A 19,275-nucleotide genomic window follows, 5' to 3' on the forward strand; every position below is an offset into this window, starting at 1 on the left:
GAATGAAGCAGACATCAGACAAATTTTAAATTAAAAATGAATAGAGTATAAATAATTTAAAAAATAGTATTTATAAACATGCACTTATTAATTTCAAAATTTTTTTTTATAAACTGTCTACTGTCATCGAGATGTTAAAAGTTTCATTTACCCTGATAGCACGAGTTGCTCGTCAAAAAGTTTATCGCAAACTAATATATACCAAATTTTTGAGAAAGTTGGCGCCAGAGAAGAGTCAAAATTCGAAGGCAGGTTTCTGAGAAAATTGAAAGCAACTTTTCATCAACTTATGGATTACCAACTTTTGGCCACCAACTTTTTCAAAAAGTGTCTATCAGCTTTAAAAATACCAACTTTTGCCGCCAACTTGGTGTCCAGTTACGGCTGTTAGTTTGACGCCAGTTTCCCGCCAACTTGGCTATCAGGGTAAATTTGCTGAAACTTCGGTTTCCTGAGTTTACCATTATCACCACAGTCGGTAACATCACACTAATTACTACTGTCGATAATTTCTTCAGCAGTTTTTCTTCTTATCTACACGAGAAAAGACGCGCGCTAGAGTATCGATAGCTCGATTACAGAACCCAAGCTGTTTCAATATGGCCGCAACAAAGCTGTCAGGATCACAGTGATGTACTTGATACTAAACTGACAAATACATAATTTTTCTACTGATTTGTAATGAAATTTTTTACATAAACTAGTGTTTTTAATTAGTATTAATAATTAGGCTATCGAAATGTGACCATCATACGATGCATCGAAGAATAAAAACGTGATAATAAAATATAAATAGTGTCTAAATAAATAAACCTTTCGTAAAAACGGTGAGTCGCTCCGGAATCTGTATGTCAGTGTCTTATTTTATATTTACATACATACTAATTACACACATTATTATTCATTCATTTATGTATTAACGTCAGTCTTTAAGTGAAATATTATCAGGGCACGGACTTGTCATTTAATATATAGACACCGCAAATAATATTTTTGGTTGTCTTGCTCTCGGAGAAGCCATTTGTCTGTCGTACTCGTATCCTATGGACATTATCACTTTCTCGCTTACACTCTTGCAATCTTTCCTTCCCTTTCTCCGGCTGTTTTTTTTTTACGCCGAGGGTTTACTCAATCTTGGGTCGCGTGGCCTAAACGCCCCCGCATTATTATTATTATTTTATATTACATTTTATTGTCATTTAAATGTCTTCGGGCTTATGATTGGAGCAAGTACTTGTACGTGCACGTAATTTTTAAATATTTGAATTTCGGTTGCACTAGAAATTTTATTTCTTATTTTATTAATAACTGTATGTAGGAATTGAATTTTTATTTTCAAATCCTCAGTACATTGATTTTAATTTTATAAACAAACTCAAGTTAAGTGTACGATCAGAGTAGAAGTCAGACATCTGACAATTTTTTTTTTTTTTTTTTAAGTTAATATTAATAAAAAAAATTTACGGTCGATGCACATACGGAAAATTGGAAATTTTTATGGGTTATTTTTCTGCACATACGCTAGTTACTTGACAATATATATCATATATTTATCTCACGTGGTCTCGCTTTTCGGAGATGACAAATTTTTTTAAATTAAATTTTCTTTATTTATTAAAATATAAAATAAGTGTAAGAAATTACAGTAAATTTATATAAAAAATGTATGATAAAATTCTAATAAATTTATTTTTTCATTTCAGGCGGAGATTCAATTGCAAATAATTATAATCCAGATTTTTAGGTGAGTAAATTTAATTTTAAAAATTTTTTATTTATTTATTAATTCTCCTTTTTTATTAAAAAATTTTATTTAAAAGTACTCTGAGATTTTAAGTAAAACGGAAATTTTTTTTATATATAATAATCACTATGAAAAATTAGTAAATATAATTCTTGCTGTTGTCTAAAATTACATATAGTTGAGTATGATTTTTAATTATCAATTTCAAGAAAACAACTGATAAATTGAATTATAAACATTTTCGATCTGATACCAACTGAAAATTGCTGGGTAATTTTAGAAAAAAAAGTTTCCATACTTTGATTTACAATTAGTTATAATACTGAAGTTAGCCGACGTCTAATATTTGAACTTTTTTAAAAACTATAAACTATAAAAAGTAATTTTTTTAAAAACTGCACCTATAGTTTTATTTTTTTCTGTTGAAAAAAAAACAAAGCGGAAAATTTAAAATGGTCTGCCAACTTCAGGATCATAATTAATTAGTAACTGCTAATGAAAACCATTAAAATAATGACCAAGTTGCCCAATTAGACATGCGACAGATTTTATAAATGACAGAAATTCGAAGATTTAAATTTCCTTTTATTTTTTTTAATGAAAAGCGTTTTCTATTTGTAATTAAGTCGTTAAATTATGAAAAAAAGGCTACAGATGACTTTGAAATTATGCTCTTTACACTATTCAGTTTGGATTCTTTTGATTTAAAATTCTGTTTAAAGGCTCCACAAGAACACCGTAAGGCATGTGTAAAAAACAGAGTAAATTTAAATGCGTTCTTTTCTGTTTTATTTAATTTTACTTTGTCCGATGTCTAATGTTAATTTATTATTCAATTTTTTTTGTTACCCAGTGGATTATTAATTAAAAAGTACACCGTTTTTTTACAATCCTCATGATACAGTTTTTTGTGATACAAATACTGTACCCGTATTCACTTATCTGAGTATGTGTTTTCAGTCTTTTATTTTCTGTACTTTTAATAACCCACATGCCGTCTAACCAGATTCAGATATCAATCACACTTTAACCGACATCTCTGATACTATGCTTGAGATATTTTTCGCACACAAAATAAAAAAGGAATCTATGAAAAGATTGCACTTATAAGAATAAAATCGCTCAAAAATGTCGTTAAAAATAATTTAAATTAATATGACTTGATTAAATTATTCTCTTAATTGCAATTCATATCGTAGATCGCTACTTTAAATAAAATTTTTTTATTTTTATAATTTCTCTATATGAAGTAATCGCCTTTAAGTTCACGCAAATAACTCCCAAGTAATTGATTTTTTTTTTGATGATATTTCCGGCCGAAATATAATAGATGCTTACTAATTAAATTAAAATTTTAATTAATTTTTAATTACCAATCACTTTTTCATGAATTTTTGTAGCCCGGTTATGAAAATATGCTCACAATTTTTCAATCAATTTTTCTATAATTATTAAAATATTTTTAGTTCAATTAATTCTATAATTTAATTATCCAGTGCAATTAATTCAGGAACTGACAGCAGAGGAAATAAAAGTATCTGCACCCGAATCTGAAATAAAAAAAGTAATCAATTAAAATACTTAAAATTAACAAAAAAATGCTGCCATTTGTCAACACGCACTGTCAGCATTTTCTTTCATCGTTGATTGATCTCTGATTGCATGCACTTGATTATTCAAAAAAAAATATACTAGGCGTCAGCATTCGCCTATCAAAAACCAATTAACAAATTCTATAAATTTGAAAATATTTAACTATCATCAGAAATTTCCCTTAACTGCTGCTGGTAATTTATCTACGCTAATCTAAAAATGTTCTACTTGACCGACCCTTGGTTGGTTTACCGGCAGCTGTACTGCCAATAGAAGATCTTTCTTGCCGACAGGGTTCGTATTTACTTACAGAAGATTCTTAGCATCCTTTTATACCGACATGAGTGATAGTGGAAGTGATTCAAGTCAGTGTTTAGTACGACACCGACTCTAGATATTTTCCTTTTCTTGCTTTTTGCGATCAATTCAGGTTTTCCATTGAAAAGTTATCACTGAAACTTCCCTCGATATCTTTCGCTGACATTTTATCCTGGAATGGAAAAAAATTGATTAATTTCTGCGGGATTTGTAGTAAAAATTTTGGATATATTATTTGGATTGCGGTTTATAAAATGTTGATAAGCAGCGAGAGTAGAGTGAAAAATTTTAAGTGGGAAAAAAAGTGGAGCCACCTGAGACGAGGAGATGATAAAAAAAATATGACGGTAACTAATGATAAAGTAGCAAAGTTGGTTAGTTATAAAATAAGCAAATGGTACTTATGAATTATGTGGAGACGTATAATGTAAGCGAAATAAAATGAAAATAAACAAAATAAATAGTTGGCACTCAAGTTAAAGAGGCTCTTTCTGGTGTACGGAGTACGGTTGCAGTTAAAAGAGACAACGTTAAAGAGCATCAGTAGCAGGGCAAGTAGGATAGAGACTAACTGACCGCAAACCGTCGAGTATATTTTTTTCATGTTTTATTTTCTCGTTTTTCACATCGCACGGGATCCTATTCGTTCGTTAGTCTCGACCGGAGCAATGTGAGCCAGTCCATCGAGTTTTCTCGAGTACTTTACTGCTATTTTTATATTTTTTTTCTTCATTTTATTTTAGTTTACCTTTTTTGCTCTACATTTACTTCTGTTTAATTTTTCATTTCGGACAGATGGAATGGATGCGAGTAATATTCCACTGGTTAAAATGTTTTATAAATAAAAATAAACATCAACATATTCATGTAAAAGAGAACCGGATAAAATGAGCCACCTAAAAATCATCGTATATATTTTTAACCAATTTTAAAAATACACATAAAAAAAGGATTTCTCGACACAAAGAAAAATTTTCATCATGAAATAAAAACAAAAATTTTCTTAAGACTAGAAAAATTTTTTTGCGCCAAGAAATGTTTTTTTTCTGTGCATCAGCGTCAAGTAAAAGATTGAGGCAAAATTTTTCGGGGTCTTTTACATCAAACCCGAAATTCATTAACTCCACAGCCAACTTATTCTTTGTTAAAAAAAAAAAAAAAAAAAAAAAACAGAAGTACATAAAACAAGTAAATACAATCCCGAAAACTTAGACCATATTTCGAATAATTCTCACGTTCAGACAAATATATGACGCACTCATTAACTCACAGCAGGTATACTAGCAAATGTAGTAGAGAAGCGAAGTAGTATTCGCAGTAGTCAGAATAGTAGAGAAGGGTATATAAGTTTTTATCCCCGTATTAGAAGTCATGGGTCGACATTTAATTACGTAATGTCAGGTGCATGTTGAATTCGAATAAACAAGGATTGAGGCTAGTCCACATTCACATCTGTAGCTGTACTAGCTGTTTGTATGAGTACGTTTTGTACCAAAGTTAGGACAAATGAGACTTGAAGAAGTACACTAGTACTTATGCATCTTTGTATATTGATACTTAAGATATATATGTATATGAGGTAGATGAATTATCAAATGTGTTTGTAATTAGAGTATAGTTTCGTAGACACAACACACAGCTATACAGACTGCATATTCTCTTTTACTTCTTGTATGCAGTAACTTCACTCAGAAGTACTCTGTGCTCCCTCATCGTCCCCTTTTGTTACTTGCGATACTCTTGCTACACAAGCCTACAAAGTTCTCTTATCCCTGTTAGCTTGCCGTCAGGCGCTAATTAATTAAAGGATGCTACCAAACAAGGTTCGCGCTATTACACTACTGAAAATTTTTTACATTTTTAAATTTAATTTTCATCAGGACGTTCGAGACAAAAATTAAAGCACCAATCGTTATATTTTAAATAACATTTATTGTTAACATATTTGTTTAAAATAGTAAAAATAAATTCTATGATCACATAATGATAATAAAAAAAAGTTGGTAAAATAAGCATATTGATTTGGAAGTGTATCGGTTTGTAAACTGATGGTGATTTCACTTTGCAATCTATATTAAATTTTCGAACGATCTAGCCACTATTGTGTCGACGATATTTCACCGGAAACTGCATCAGCCTGGGGAATGAGGGGCGCGGGTGGGTCGCTCGGTGGTTCGGGGGTGGAGGTGGTGAAGGCGCGGATTGCGAACAGGGGGTGAGGCGGTGGGTGTTATACGCTGGGAAGAATGCAACGCAGGGAAAAGGTTTGCGTGCACATGGCCTATACGCATGAGATTGTATTTGCGTTTGCCCAGGTAGTTACGTACTCGAGCGATAATTACATATCGACTGCCACGGCTGCTAACTGCGGTTCCAGGTATTTTTTACCTTGCGGCATAACGAGAACGACCGACGTAACGGTCTAACGTTAATGAATTACCCGACTGAGTAGTCTCTGCGAGCCCTTAAAAACTCTGACGACACACCGGGCATAGCTTTAATACACTTTTCATATTTATTGTTCCAATTACATTCAAGTCCAATTTATCTATATATATATATATATATATATATATATATATATATAGATATTTATATTTTAACTATTTAATCAGTATGAATTTTTTTTTTTTGAAAGTTCATTAGCTTATATTAGTTTAATAATATAAAACTGTATGACCCTTAATGTTCCAAGTACTTCGATCCTCATATTTTTTTAACTAAAAAATTTATATGATAAAAATTTTTTTTTAACTTGAGTTCTGGAACTGCTTCGAAATTTTATTAGTACTGTAACCAGCAGTCGCTACGTGATTTCCCGAGTACTATTATTAAATTTGTTTAATAAGTTTTAAATTCAATCTGTTGTTGAATTATTGACTGTTGAAAGTTTGTAATAAAAACTGTCGATCGAGATAAAAATTTATAATATTTTTTCAAAATGACTCAAAAATTCTAATCACTGGCAGATCTCTAAATGATGATTTTAAATAGTGTAATTGAATTTATACTAAAGTCGGTAAATTTCATTCATTTTTCATCACAATTCAATTCATTGTTAATTTTTTTTGTTTTTTTCGTAGATTAATTAAAGTTTTAAACAATGAACTCGTGCTTTATCTTGTTTATTTGATTATCTAAATCAACAGTAATTATTTTTGGGTGAAAAAAAAATTTCAAATCGAGATTGTTTGTAATGCGGGTTAAATTAATGCTAGTTAACTGATGGACGTGACGTTTGAAAATATTTCAACTTTTTCATACGGTTATTATTATTATATATTATTTATTTTTTCCTCCAATAACCCACTTTTCATGAAATATTATCCTCGTATGCTTTTATATGAAATTCAGTTGCTTAAATTAAAAAAATAATTTATTATTTTTATCAATTAACAGTGGCGGCATTCATATTAAACAAAATTCCGCGTTACGCGATATCATTTTCTGTATTTTGCCACGGAAATGTTTTTTTTTTTTTATTTTTTATTTTTTCGGACTTTTGAGTGTTGGGGTAAAAAAAACGGACGTGTTATAACATCTGGGATACACGAGCTCGGGTATTTTTTCAGTTTCATTTGTCACCGACGGACGTGTTTTACAAATGTACAAAAGAAATGAATAATAATAACAGCCATGACGTTACTCGGTAGCTACTAAGTCAATTAAAAAATAATTAACTTTCATCAAATATTCTCGTAAGTTTTTTTTTATTTTGCCTTTTTTGCGTTAACCGACCTCACTCGCCTGTGTAATGTGTGTACAACTACAGTCTTCTGTTATGCCGCTAATTTATTACTTTCTGTACATGAACAAGTAAAACAGAATTTAATTTAAACATTAATTATGTTTCTTTATATTTTTTGAATTTATTTCTATAAAAGAATGGAAATTATCCAGGAGATATTAAGCTTTTAAATTCAAATAGAAATGACTTTTTGGACAGACAGGTTAAATAAAATATTTATCCGATTTTATAATTATAACGGTGGCTAGAAATTTTAATATTTACGTCAGCTATCGTAACTTTAAATTGTCCGAGAAATTTTATCAAGTTCACATTGATCGTTTTATTTTGAAAGATCTAAATTTATATAAATTAATGAAACATTTGGGTTTCGTAAAATGACATTTCACGTTTATGTATTTTTAATTTTCAAAAAATAAATTCCTGCAGTAGTTATCAGAGCAACTCACAATTTTATGAGTTAAAAAATCCCTCGCTCATTTTAGTAAATACGTATTACGTAAACTTATGGTCAAATTTTTTTTTAATAGAAAAAATTTTAATTAGGGGAGCTAAATAGGCTCAAAAAAAATTTTTTCGATCCCGTATATCAGATATTAAGGTATTTTTTTATTTGTAAAGAAAATAAAACAGGTTTTCAATTGGCTTCATTTTTTTTTAGTATTTTTAATCTTTGAATGCTCAAGCATCGAAAAATGAAATTAAAAAAAAAATTGTTTTTTTAATTTTTCAAATATAAGATCCGCTTATTTACAAATGTTTTTTGAATATTAGATAGGCTACTAATTGAAAGAATAATTTACAAAAAAATTTTTTTAGATTCAATTTAAAATAAAATAATTCATAAAAATATACAGAGGTCGTTCTTTTTAAAATTAACAAATTTACTTTTATTCCCATTTATAAATTAAAATTGACATTTTATTATAACATGACAGTCGAGCCTTCTCACATTTATTAAGTCGGCATAAATATATTTAATAAACCACTCATTGATAAATTCTATAATAAATTTATTTATAAATTCGATAAAACATTTGTTATTAAATCATATCGACATGTATATAACTGTCCTATTATATAATTTGAACTTTACTCATCCCGAGTCGACCCGGTGCCCAGGACAACAATATATTTATTTAAGACATTATTGATTTACACTTTAGTCAATCTCTATAGAGGTTGGTCTACATGTAGTAAAAATTCAAGTGTTTTGAGGTTTATCGTATAACGATTTTGTCACTCTTTTTCATGTGGCTGAGTTTTATTACTTGAGTTATGTGACACTAGTCATAATATAATCATAAAGATTTAAAAAGATATTGTGTTACATAATTCTAACTCTCGACATAACAAATTTATTATTTATTATATTTCATTTGAATATATACAACAGTATAAAAAATTATATTATTTTATTATGTCATATAATATATATTCATAGCTTTCTTTTCCCATCAGTAGCTTTTTTTTTTCATAATTTTTTTAAATATAAAGTCCGAGAGAATATCAGATAAAATTAAATCTGAAAATAGTAAAAGTATAATACTAATAATCATAATAATAATAATAATGATGATATTAATAATAATAAGAGTGAAATAAAATAAAATTACTAGTCATTGAACCGTCAAGTCTATAGCTCAGATTCAATTACCAATTACTTTGACGAAACATTTCCAGTGGTAGTTTGTGCCTGGAAGCGCTTTACCAATTAACGGTGGGATCACATTTCTCACAGCCATTCGGACCATCAATAACAACAATGTAGAATAATTTTGGTTTGCCTATCGTCTCTATACTATATTGTGTAACATATAATATATAATATATAATAAGAATAATAATAATAATAATAATAATAATAATGGTAGTAAATAGCCATCTCTCACATATTATGACAAAATGTTTTGAAGTAATAGATGTGATATGACAAATAATAACTCAGCCCATCGAGCTCTCGCTGGATGCTCTGTACAACCACATGATTTATTCCGTAATTACGTCGAACCTTCTGTAATAAATATCGATTATAAAAAACCAATTGATTTATCATGGTTAGTTAAGTGCTTTTTTTATGACGCGATGATAAAATTTTATTTTGGATTAATTGAGTTGTTACTTTTTGGTGAAATATTTATTTTATATTCATTTTATTGGTATCATTTTAATTTATTTTTTGAAGGGTTAATATTTCATGTATGTTATTTATTATTAGTATTATTATTATTATTATTATTATTATTATTATTATTATTATTATTATTATTATTATTATTATTATTATTTATTGATTAATAGAAATTAAAATTTTATAATCTATACTTGAAATTTTAACTTGATCATAATTTTATAAAAAATTATATCAGATTCAAAGTGTTCTATAGCTAATTAAATTATTTTATTATCACCCTAAGTTAATTTGTTAAAACTTATTTATAGCAATTAAATATTAAAGTCATATCTAAATGGGATTTTACTTATCACGAATAGGGAAAGGTTAAACGAAATGGGGATGTTAGGACAATAACGGGGATGATGGGGCTTTAATCAACCTTAATTACTTTATATAAACTCGAATTTTTAAATAATAAATTATACTTATTGTCTTGAAATTAAAAAAATTTAATTTTCTGAGCTTGTGATCTTTTTTAAAATAAATAAAATTTTTACAACCGTTGGATATTTAAATCTTTCAAATATCTTTAACGTCAAACAGTTACTATAATTAATTTCAAATATTTAATCAAACACTTTAGTTACCTAATAAACATTAATTATAATAATATTTAATTCAAATTCAAAAATTTGACCGCCATTTTCCAAGTTATGAAAAAAGGCGCGTATTTAGTCACGAGTGCTAAAATAAATATTGCATGTCATAAATTTCCATGATTTTTTTTATTATCAACGAGTCCTGTAGTTGCCAGTTAATTCCGTTTGCCAAACAAAAGTTTTCAATTGTACAACAACCGTTCCATGGTAATTCTCGGATATATATGCAGCTAAATATAACATAAAAGTGCTTTTCATAGAATCCACTTAAATGTCGACACTCGGAGCATGCAACTTATATGCAAACTACATTTGCAAATAAATACATATCTACATTAGTTCAACTACATACTCGTCCTCTTATCCCTTTATCAGTTACAGTTCTTGTTTCTCACGTAATTAGCAGTTAAAAAAAATAAAAAATAAAAAACATTTCTGTCAAGTGTCTGGATCCAAATAGACATTTATGATGTTTATGTAACATTATTACCGAAAGTTTTCATCACAACCGATGATTGACGTAGTAAAGAGTCATAATTAGCAGAATATTAAGAGTGTTCATTTCTAAGAATAGTTCATTATTTTCAACGCATGTCAAAAGTTTGGCTCGCGAAATCTGACAACAGTTTTTGAAAGTTATTTGGTACAGCTGATATGTGTAATTATTTAATAAATAAAATTTCAAATACCGTCAGCAATATTTTCCGGGTTCGTAACAGTTTATGGGTAAAAAATATGCTAAGAAAATATATATGGGGTAAATATTCTGAGTTAAACGTAACATATATCCGTTTCTTTTTCCTATTTCCGGCTTTATATTTTGTGGTAACCATGCGTGACGTCATCATCAAAATACGTGATGGGAGTTTTAAGATCGGCAGGGTGAGGGAATCAGGTGGGTTGGAAAAAAAGACTGTAAGCAACGTAAAAAGTAAATGTGTATTCACCGGCATCCGAGAATCCTCCGGTCTGTGGACTTGGAACTGAGTTGGGTAATACCGAGGGTGCGTACTCTTTACGACGGGACAGGTTTGACCTCTATAAGATATAAACTGTATAAGTTGTGGTCGTGGTGAAAATAAAGTTGTTGCTGGAATAGGTTTATATAGGATACGAAGAAAAGAAAAGAACAGAAGCAGGGAGGGGTAGAGAAGTGAAAGGGGAAGCAAGCAAGAGGAAATCTTAGGTTATTTTGATATAACCCTCAGTGTGTGACTTTTCTACGCCGACAAGTCTATTTATTTTCGTTATCGGCCACCGAAAACCCGGGATCACTCACGACATTGATAAATGCCTGGTGAAAATACAATAATCCGGATAATATTAAATCATTAAGATCTTTTACAGAGTCTGAGGCTAGTTTTTCATCAGTTTGTCATGGACTTGTTCAATTTTTTAACGCTTTTTTAGTTTTTTAGAGCTCAAAAAATTTCTGCTTTCTACTTTTGAAATTAAAGATTTAATTTTTCTTATCATATAAAAAACAACAGTAATCAGATATTGCCATGATGAAAACTGGGTATTTTATTAAAAAAATGAAAAAAAAATTTAATAACTGGTTTAATATTTTTCATATGATATATATCTATATTTTTTGTTTTTTATAATAAGCAATAAGTAGAAAAGACTTGGTTCATAGAAGATGATGAAATTTGGATTTAGCTTGCAGAAAAAATGAGATGACAGTTGAGTAACGACAGAAACGGATGAGTTTTAATATCACCCCAAAGCTAAGCGAGATATCTGTTCATGGTGTCAGTTCACGTGGATTTACTAAGCTTTACAGATTGTGGTTTCGAGACTTTGAGAAGTAAATCATAGTATGATGCCCCGTACTATCATCCTTTGCTGCGCATTCCACTCTTTCTCTCCCCCTTGCTTCCCCGCAAGTAGTTTGTATTTTATGCCAACTCGTCGTCTGAGAGAAAGCGAGACTGGAATGGGACGAGTGAGTCGGTGACCCAGCTGCAACCGGGGGTGGATAGCACCCAGGATTAGCAGAATTTTGATACACACTGGCGCCCAATGCCCCGGGCGGAACTCTATAGTCCGACTTTGTTTTACTGCGCGGATTTTCCGAAACCCCTGGTGGTTTATGAGTGCCCGGAGTTTCAACAAGTGTACTAATTCAAATTATTTGAATTTCTTTTTGATCTCCTCAGTGACTAAGTCGAAAATTTAACTATTCAGTCTGAACTAATTAGTTTGTGGTTTGTAAAAATATTTTCTCGACTTGCGAGATAATGTTGCGCTCAAGTCAAGGCAGCTATGGGGTAATTAAAGTGAGGGCCAAATTAGAGACCTGTTAGTGCAAACCACACAAGTGCTGCAGCTCAAGTTAAAGCCCTATAGACGTTTGTGTCCCAGGACATGGGGGACACGATCACCCTGGCTGTGACTACTTGCCAGGTACGAGGGTGTAACATTAGCCGTTGAAACTGTAAATGTACACGTCTACATGACCAGTGGATACTCTGTCCGGTCTCAGTTATTTACATCTTGGTCACTTCGTCTCTGTTTTCACCCGACTGCTCCACATTCTTGTCTGGTTTGCCAGCAACATGCCTGGCTTTCATCAGATTGTATTCTGAATCGAAAAAAATATTCAATCACTCGAAATAATTGATAAGCTGGGTAATTTATTCGTCTGATGGTTACTTTTCGATAGCTATTGATTTTATGTAGTGAAGTTATTACTGGCAATATAAAATTTATGTGAACTTTTGATCCAGTTTTTTGATTATTTGCATAAAGGAAATGAATAAGTCAATTTGTAAAGTATTTAAATAAAGTAAATACTTATTGACAAGATTGAAATATTTATTTGGTATTATCGATTGTTTGCAGTATTTTATTTCTCTTTAATGTTTATGTATTAAAATTCAATTTTATTTAAATATGTGTTTCTCATCCAGAAATTAATGGTTGAAATTTTAATTCAAAATTACGTGAAAAATTAATTGAAATTTTTAAATATGTCTACACTAATAGGTTTAATAGAAAATCACCAATGACCTTTCATTTTGAAAATGTCAAAATCTACAAAATTGTTTATGAATTTTTTTACCACATCTTTGATAGTCGAGCCAAAATTAAAATAAAAAAATATTTATTCAGCTTTCCAGCCAGTTTTAAAATAATTAATACCTGGTAGTACAATTGATAATCCGTCTTATAAATAAATCCGCATAATAAACCACCGCTAATTGACATCGCCAGCGTAGCCCGCACGTTGATTGCCCTGACATTTTATTGAAGAATTTATTTCCCGGCGAGACCGCTAAATTATTTAAATATTTCAAAGTGACCCACCGGTGTCGGCTCACAGTTTCAGTCCTCTTTTACCTAAAGTCCGTTCTCTTGTTTTTGGCATCGTTATTTAATTATTTATAAATCCTCTTTCAGCGCGATAGTAAGATAAATTTCCCCCGTATAATATTTTGGAATTTCCTCTGTTTAACTGAAGGAGAAAAAGGTCAAGCTATGCGACAACTCAAACAAGAATTTTTAGTATTTCGTAGAAGATTGTAAGGTAGTATTCGATAAAAGTACCACTACTAAAGTACCACCAATAGAAGATTATATCAACGCTTTATTAAACGCCCTGCTGTGGGCTTTATTAACGGCTATTTTTGCACTATACGCGTATAGGGATTCAAAGTAATAATAGAAGGAAATATCTACTGTATATCTATATCTATCTATATATTTGTACATATATATATATACCAGTACCTAATACGTGAGACAATAGAAACGCTTCCTTTATTGCTTTTCTGGATTAACTTTAATTTTTAATCAAACGACCAGCAAAAGCTTTTACTGATAAATTACCAGGAAACCGATGTATCCAGTATTTTAACAACTACGATAGTCTAGAGTCTCTAGTACCCAATACCCAGTACATCCGCTTAAACTTAATTATTTACAAATTTTAATCATTACCATTCCACGTCTGGTCCATTAAATCAGCCGATCACGATGACTTATTTATAATGCTCATTGTTCTTTTGCAGAATCTGTGACTCAAATTTGTGGCAGAAAATTAAATTTTTGACTCACTTGAGTACTTGATTTATTTAACTGTCTACAAGTTTTTGAGACGAACATAAATTTTGACTGTATTGTTGACAGAGTTAGATTTCGGTGGATGAAATTTATTTTCATTAAGTTTATGTGATACTATTGATTTTAGTAAGGTTGTCAAGGCCCTCGACGAACCCGGTTCATAACTAAGTCATGAAGCTCTTATCCACAATACCTACAATGTCGCCCTTACATCTTCTATAGTGTCCCTCAACGACCTTATTCGTATATTTGCTCTTGAATTCTGCAATATCTTGGTTTTACACTCAATACTCGTCAACTTTACTCTTATATTTTATTATCTTAAAAATAATGACTATCCTCTTCAATGAATATTATACTTTTATACTACGTCTACAACTTTTACAATATATAAATATATATGGGATGTGTGATTAGTGGTCCAATTGATCTAAAATTACTATTTCATTTGAAACTTGAGTCAGATTACTTTCAATTTCAAAATTCAATTTGATAATTTTTGGTCATTTTTTTGAGTCGATTGACCTAGATAGTGACTGTCCTCTCATGATCGATATCTCAAAATACTTGCTCATATATAATTGACGTATAATTTATTTGAGCGTAACCGCTATCGGTATTTATTCATTTGATACATACAATGAATCCTTAATTGAATTACTAATTAATCTGCTGATTAATTTTCAATTGAATTTATTTAATCTATATAAAAAAAAAAAAAAAAAACTGATCACTATTTGATCATCGTTGTTTGATTATTAATTTGTGTTGTTTATTAGTTTGCTTATGTGGTATTGGTAAATAAATTCCGCTCATCTGAGCCGATCTTGTGGAGCAGGGGTTCACAGCGGGGGGTTGAGAAAGCTTAACAAGGGATTTTCGCATTAAAGGATCGATTGAGCTCACAAATGGCGGACTTGTGTTTCTCGAGTTTTCTTCCCCTGAGTATTTTGATATCCAGTTGTTAGCTGCTGGCTTCCATGAGGTGGACACCCTGGGATAGTGCAATTAAACGACCAAGAACTGTTTAGGGACACACAACTCTTAGTTAAGGAAACAGTGTAGGTTGTAATCGCCGGATTATGTCTGATAGTTTCATCATATTTGTACATTAAGGATTTTTAAGTCATCAAAGACTTTTTTGCGTACAAAAAAGTATTTTTTCCCAGTTGAGAATTTTTATAAAAATTAAAGAAAAAATTAATTCAACTTTATTTGAACCTTCAGTTGCAATATCGTCTCAGTACTCATTTTTCCTTTTGTCCCTCATTTTTATTAAATTCACAATATTAATAACGCGCAAAAATATTAACTATCACAAGTAATACTTAGTTTGCAACACCGTTAATCTTTAAGCACTCTCTCTAGCGTAGGTATATATATATATATATATATATATAACAAGCCAACTATTACCAGCGACGTTAAGAATTGCTAGAGTGAAAAAAGCTAAGGTATAGTTATACCCCGAGGTTGGAAGCCGGCTAGAAGATGAATTCAACCGTGCACTGTGATTTCGCAGCTTTAACCTCCCGCAGCTCCGACACCGCAGCTTTATAACACCTGTGTCATAAAATGGATACAAAGAGGCTATATTGCCTCGCACAATATAGCGCCAGCAAAGTCGAAGTAAAGACGCGGAATTTGCATATGGAACGCGCATTAACTTACTCCTGCGCTTAATTTAATATCCTTGGCAATAAAACGCCTGGAAAAATTGCCGAGGGTAATTTATCATCCTACTAACTGATATTGCATTATATGAGCCCACATATTACTAATGCACACTCTGTATTTATTTAAACATAAATCACGTATAGTGTGTTGAAGTAAATATTCATCCACGCCCGCTCACAAACTTTATTTCTTCTGTAACCCAATTTAGGTCTACTCGGAAATATTTCCCATCAAGACAGTTATTTTTATTTTTATCTCAACTTTTCTTTGTTTTAGTTTTGTCAGGCATGTCGAGTATTATTGCCCCGTGTCGGCGATGCTTAATGACATTGGAAAAGACCGCAAATGCCACAAAGCTCTCGGAGCTTCTACAGAAAAGTCACTTATATACTTGGGTTTTCTTTCCCGGTTGATAGAAAAAAGGTGTGACTGCGTTTCTTTGGTAACTTGTTACGACAATGCCCCAAGAAAAACTCTGGCTTCTCTATTCAAGTTAAAAGTGTAACGTGCAAAGGCTCTGCGCTGGATTTTCTACCAGAAATAAGAAAAAAAAAAATAATAATATAATGAAGAATACATCCTTTATAAAAGTAGCCTACTTTAAAAGATTTTCTTGCTCTTGCAGCCAACTGAAACATGACCTTAATATCGCATGATTTAGTGCTTCGGTTGCAGACTCTCGCACACCTTAACTGCCGCCCGATCTTCAGCGAAATTAAACTTCTCTCGGTACTAAAACCTTAAGCCTCTGTAATTTTTTTTGCTCTTGATGCGACATTGTCTCTTTTTCATCCCGAAATCTCATTTCTGCGGAGCTCAAAATTTTCGGAAGACCGATCTCTGTTTATTTATAGCATCTAAATAAATTTTCCACGTACAGATTGAATTATTAACCTGCCATCAATAATACTAGATCGCCGTGATAAATATCCTTGTGCGGAGCACCCGGGCCGCGATATATATATATCGAAAAAATTCTTCAGCGGGGTGTGTGCAGGGTACTGTCAACCAACGAGAGAAGGGAAACGCGTGATGGAAACAAGAGAAAGATGAATAAAAAAAGTTGGATAGCTAACTCGTTTGTCAGGACGGTAGCGTCCATTACGTTGAAAAATCGAGTGGCGAACCGACCATAAACAAACAGAATTATACGCCAGTACAGGCGGCTTGCTTGATCCGCTTCGTGTCGTGTTCGGTATACACACCGTGGTTGTGCCATGCTAAACATATATTTATATATATATCTATACATCTATACATCTATATGTCTATGTATAGTATGTACTGTACAGATTTTTCGTTTTCCTCTGCGAAACACGTACGCATCATCTGGTCTATCCATTTTGTTTTATTTTTATTTTCTCTCTTAATTTCGCTTGTATACAGCTCACGTGGCGAGCTCTAAACTAGCACACGGTACCGTATATACTCCAGCCTCTCAGTCAGCCCGAACGGTTTCCGCTTGGCCAACAGCATTTTTTATTTTTTACCCTTTTTTCCCAGGTTCCAGGCGTAAAAAATTTACCGTGTACTTCACTACCGATTCGCTAGAAACCGATGAGATTTTCGGGTGTTCGATTCTGGCACTGTCAATCGCCTCGCTCCATTAAGAGCTTGTTCGTGCATCCAATTGTAAAATGCCCTGAATTCTGTCCTTGCTGAATCAATTGATCTTACTTTGTCGTTGTTGTTGCTGTTGTTGTTATTTATTTGCTAGCTGGTGGCTCATGTTTGTTGGTTCTTGGTTGCTGGCTATTGTTTATATCTACCATCATTCTGACCAAGTAGTTATGTTATTGCGGCTTCTGTTTATTTGCAGAGAGATCTTTCACCGCGTTTAATGTAGGCTATTAATGCGCCGGCAAAGCTTCTATTCGGGTTGTTTGTAAGTGCTTGAGAATTCTCGGGAGACACACGGCTTGAATAGGATCTTGTGGTCACTTCTCTATTTCTGTGTCCTTAGCTGGATAGTGAGTAGCCAGGTTAGAGCAGAATAACCCGACGGTATCCTTAAAGTTTCTGTACAGTAAACTACTTAAGTATCATCCATACACTTGAGGAATTACCATGCTTGAGAGTCATTTCGCCTAGTTAGTTCTTATGAGTCTGATCAGCCAATAGCGCTGGACTTTTTTTAGATCGTTAGTAAATAGAGACGATCATAATGCAATAATAATCATTTATTTTTTTCCAACAAAAGCACGGAAGACCTTTTATTAAAAAAAAAGTTTACATCGTCTGAGATAAAATAGATGTGATTAATTTTTGATTGGTTTGCTAATTATATCAGATCTAGGTTTGTCTATTGACAATCACAGTTTTTATTAAATAATAGAGATTATTTAATAACGTTGGCTAAAGTTTTCTCAGACAAAATTAATTTATCAAATTATCGTCAAACTGACAGAATTGATTCGATTATTCATTATTATTCTTCAATATTGACTCACAAATATTTCATAGCCGATTAATAATTAATTCAAAACTAAAAATCGATAGTCATCAAATGTGAGTTGATACGAAATCCGTGTTTGTATTTCTGTTCGATAAATTATTACGCTTATTTAAATGTGGAATAATATCAATATCAGAAATTCAGTTATTTTTTAATTAACTCTGAGCTGCCTTTTTGCAAACTATAACACAGTTATTATAATACAATTATTAATATTTGTGATATGATAGATAGTTATATTTAACCTTTAATGTAAAATTTATAGTATTCCAGTCTGGCTATTCAAAATGAGTCGACTTGTTCACTAAATTAAAGATTTATTATTTTTTTCATGTGAAGTTAAATGTCGCGGCGTCATAAATAATAACTGCCATCATATGTAGGCAATTTCTGGCCGTGTAATTACCAAGGACATGCGTCTGAAGGACGTTGATTAGGTATTTTGTTCTATTAAATTAATAACCATTATAAAAGTAATTAACTATCTATCAGTCATGAGCTTCAATTAAATACCCGAGTAATTTAATTTTTCTTTGAAGCAAATTTCCGTATAAATAAAAAAAAAAATAGAAGTCTGAGCTTAGGACAGTCAATTACCTTAACACCAAACTAACTAATGATCTTACAAGTGTTCCATTACCCTTGAAAATAATTTAAAACCCGAACAAATTGTTGAAAAATATTAATTTCGCCCAGAAGACCCTCTGTCTTCCCTTGAATCTCTTAAAAAAAAACAATGACCTTATAAATATTAATACAATAATTTATTTTAGTAAGTTGATTAAAAAATTAGAAATTAAACGTTTATTTAATGAATCTGCTTAAGTAGCTGTGAAAAAGGTCTTGATGATAGCTTAATCTGGATGAAAAAATATGACTTCAGGGGATTGTACGTCA

At 31.3% G+C, this 19,275-nt stretch overlaps 1 protein-coding gene across 2 annotated transcripts in view; it reads left to right on the forward strand.

Annotated features, from left to right (window-relative positions):
- The first annotated feature begins 610 nt into the window (after window positions 1-610).
- LOC103579595 (tyrosine-protein phosphatase Lar) overlaps window positions 611-19,275 on the forward strand; it is a 163,033-nt gene continuing 144,368 nt past the window's right edge. The window contains exons 1-2 of one of the 2 annotated variants that reach the window (XM_053740890.1): window positions 611-850; window positions 1,704-1,744. The gene's annotated coding sequence lies outside the window, so the exon portion shown is untranslated. The remainder of the gene's footprint in view (window positions 851-1,703; window positions 1,745-19,275) is intronic. The other variant, XM_008561031.3, reaches the window with a different exon arrangement.

This window comes from Microplitis demolitor, chromosome 7, assembly GCF_026212275.2.
Source record: "Microplitis demolitor isolate Queensland-Clemson2020A chromosome 7, iyMicDemo2.1a, whole genome shotgun sequence".
Lineage (NCBI taxonomy): Eukaryota > Metazoa > Arthropoda > Insecta > Hymenoptera > Braconidae > Microplitis > Microplitis demolitor.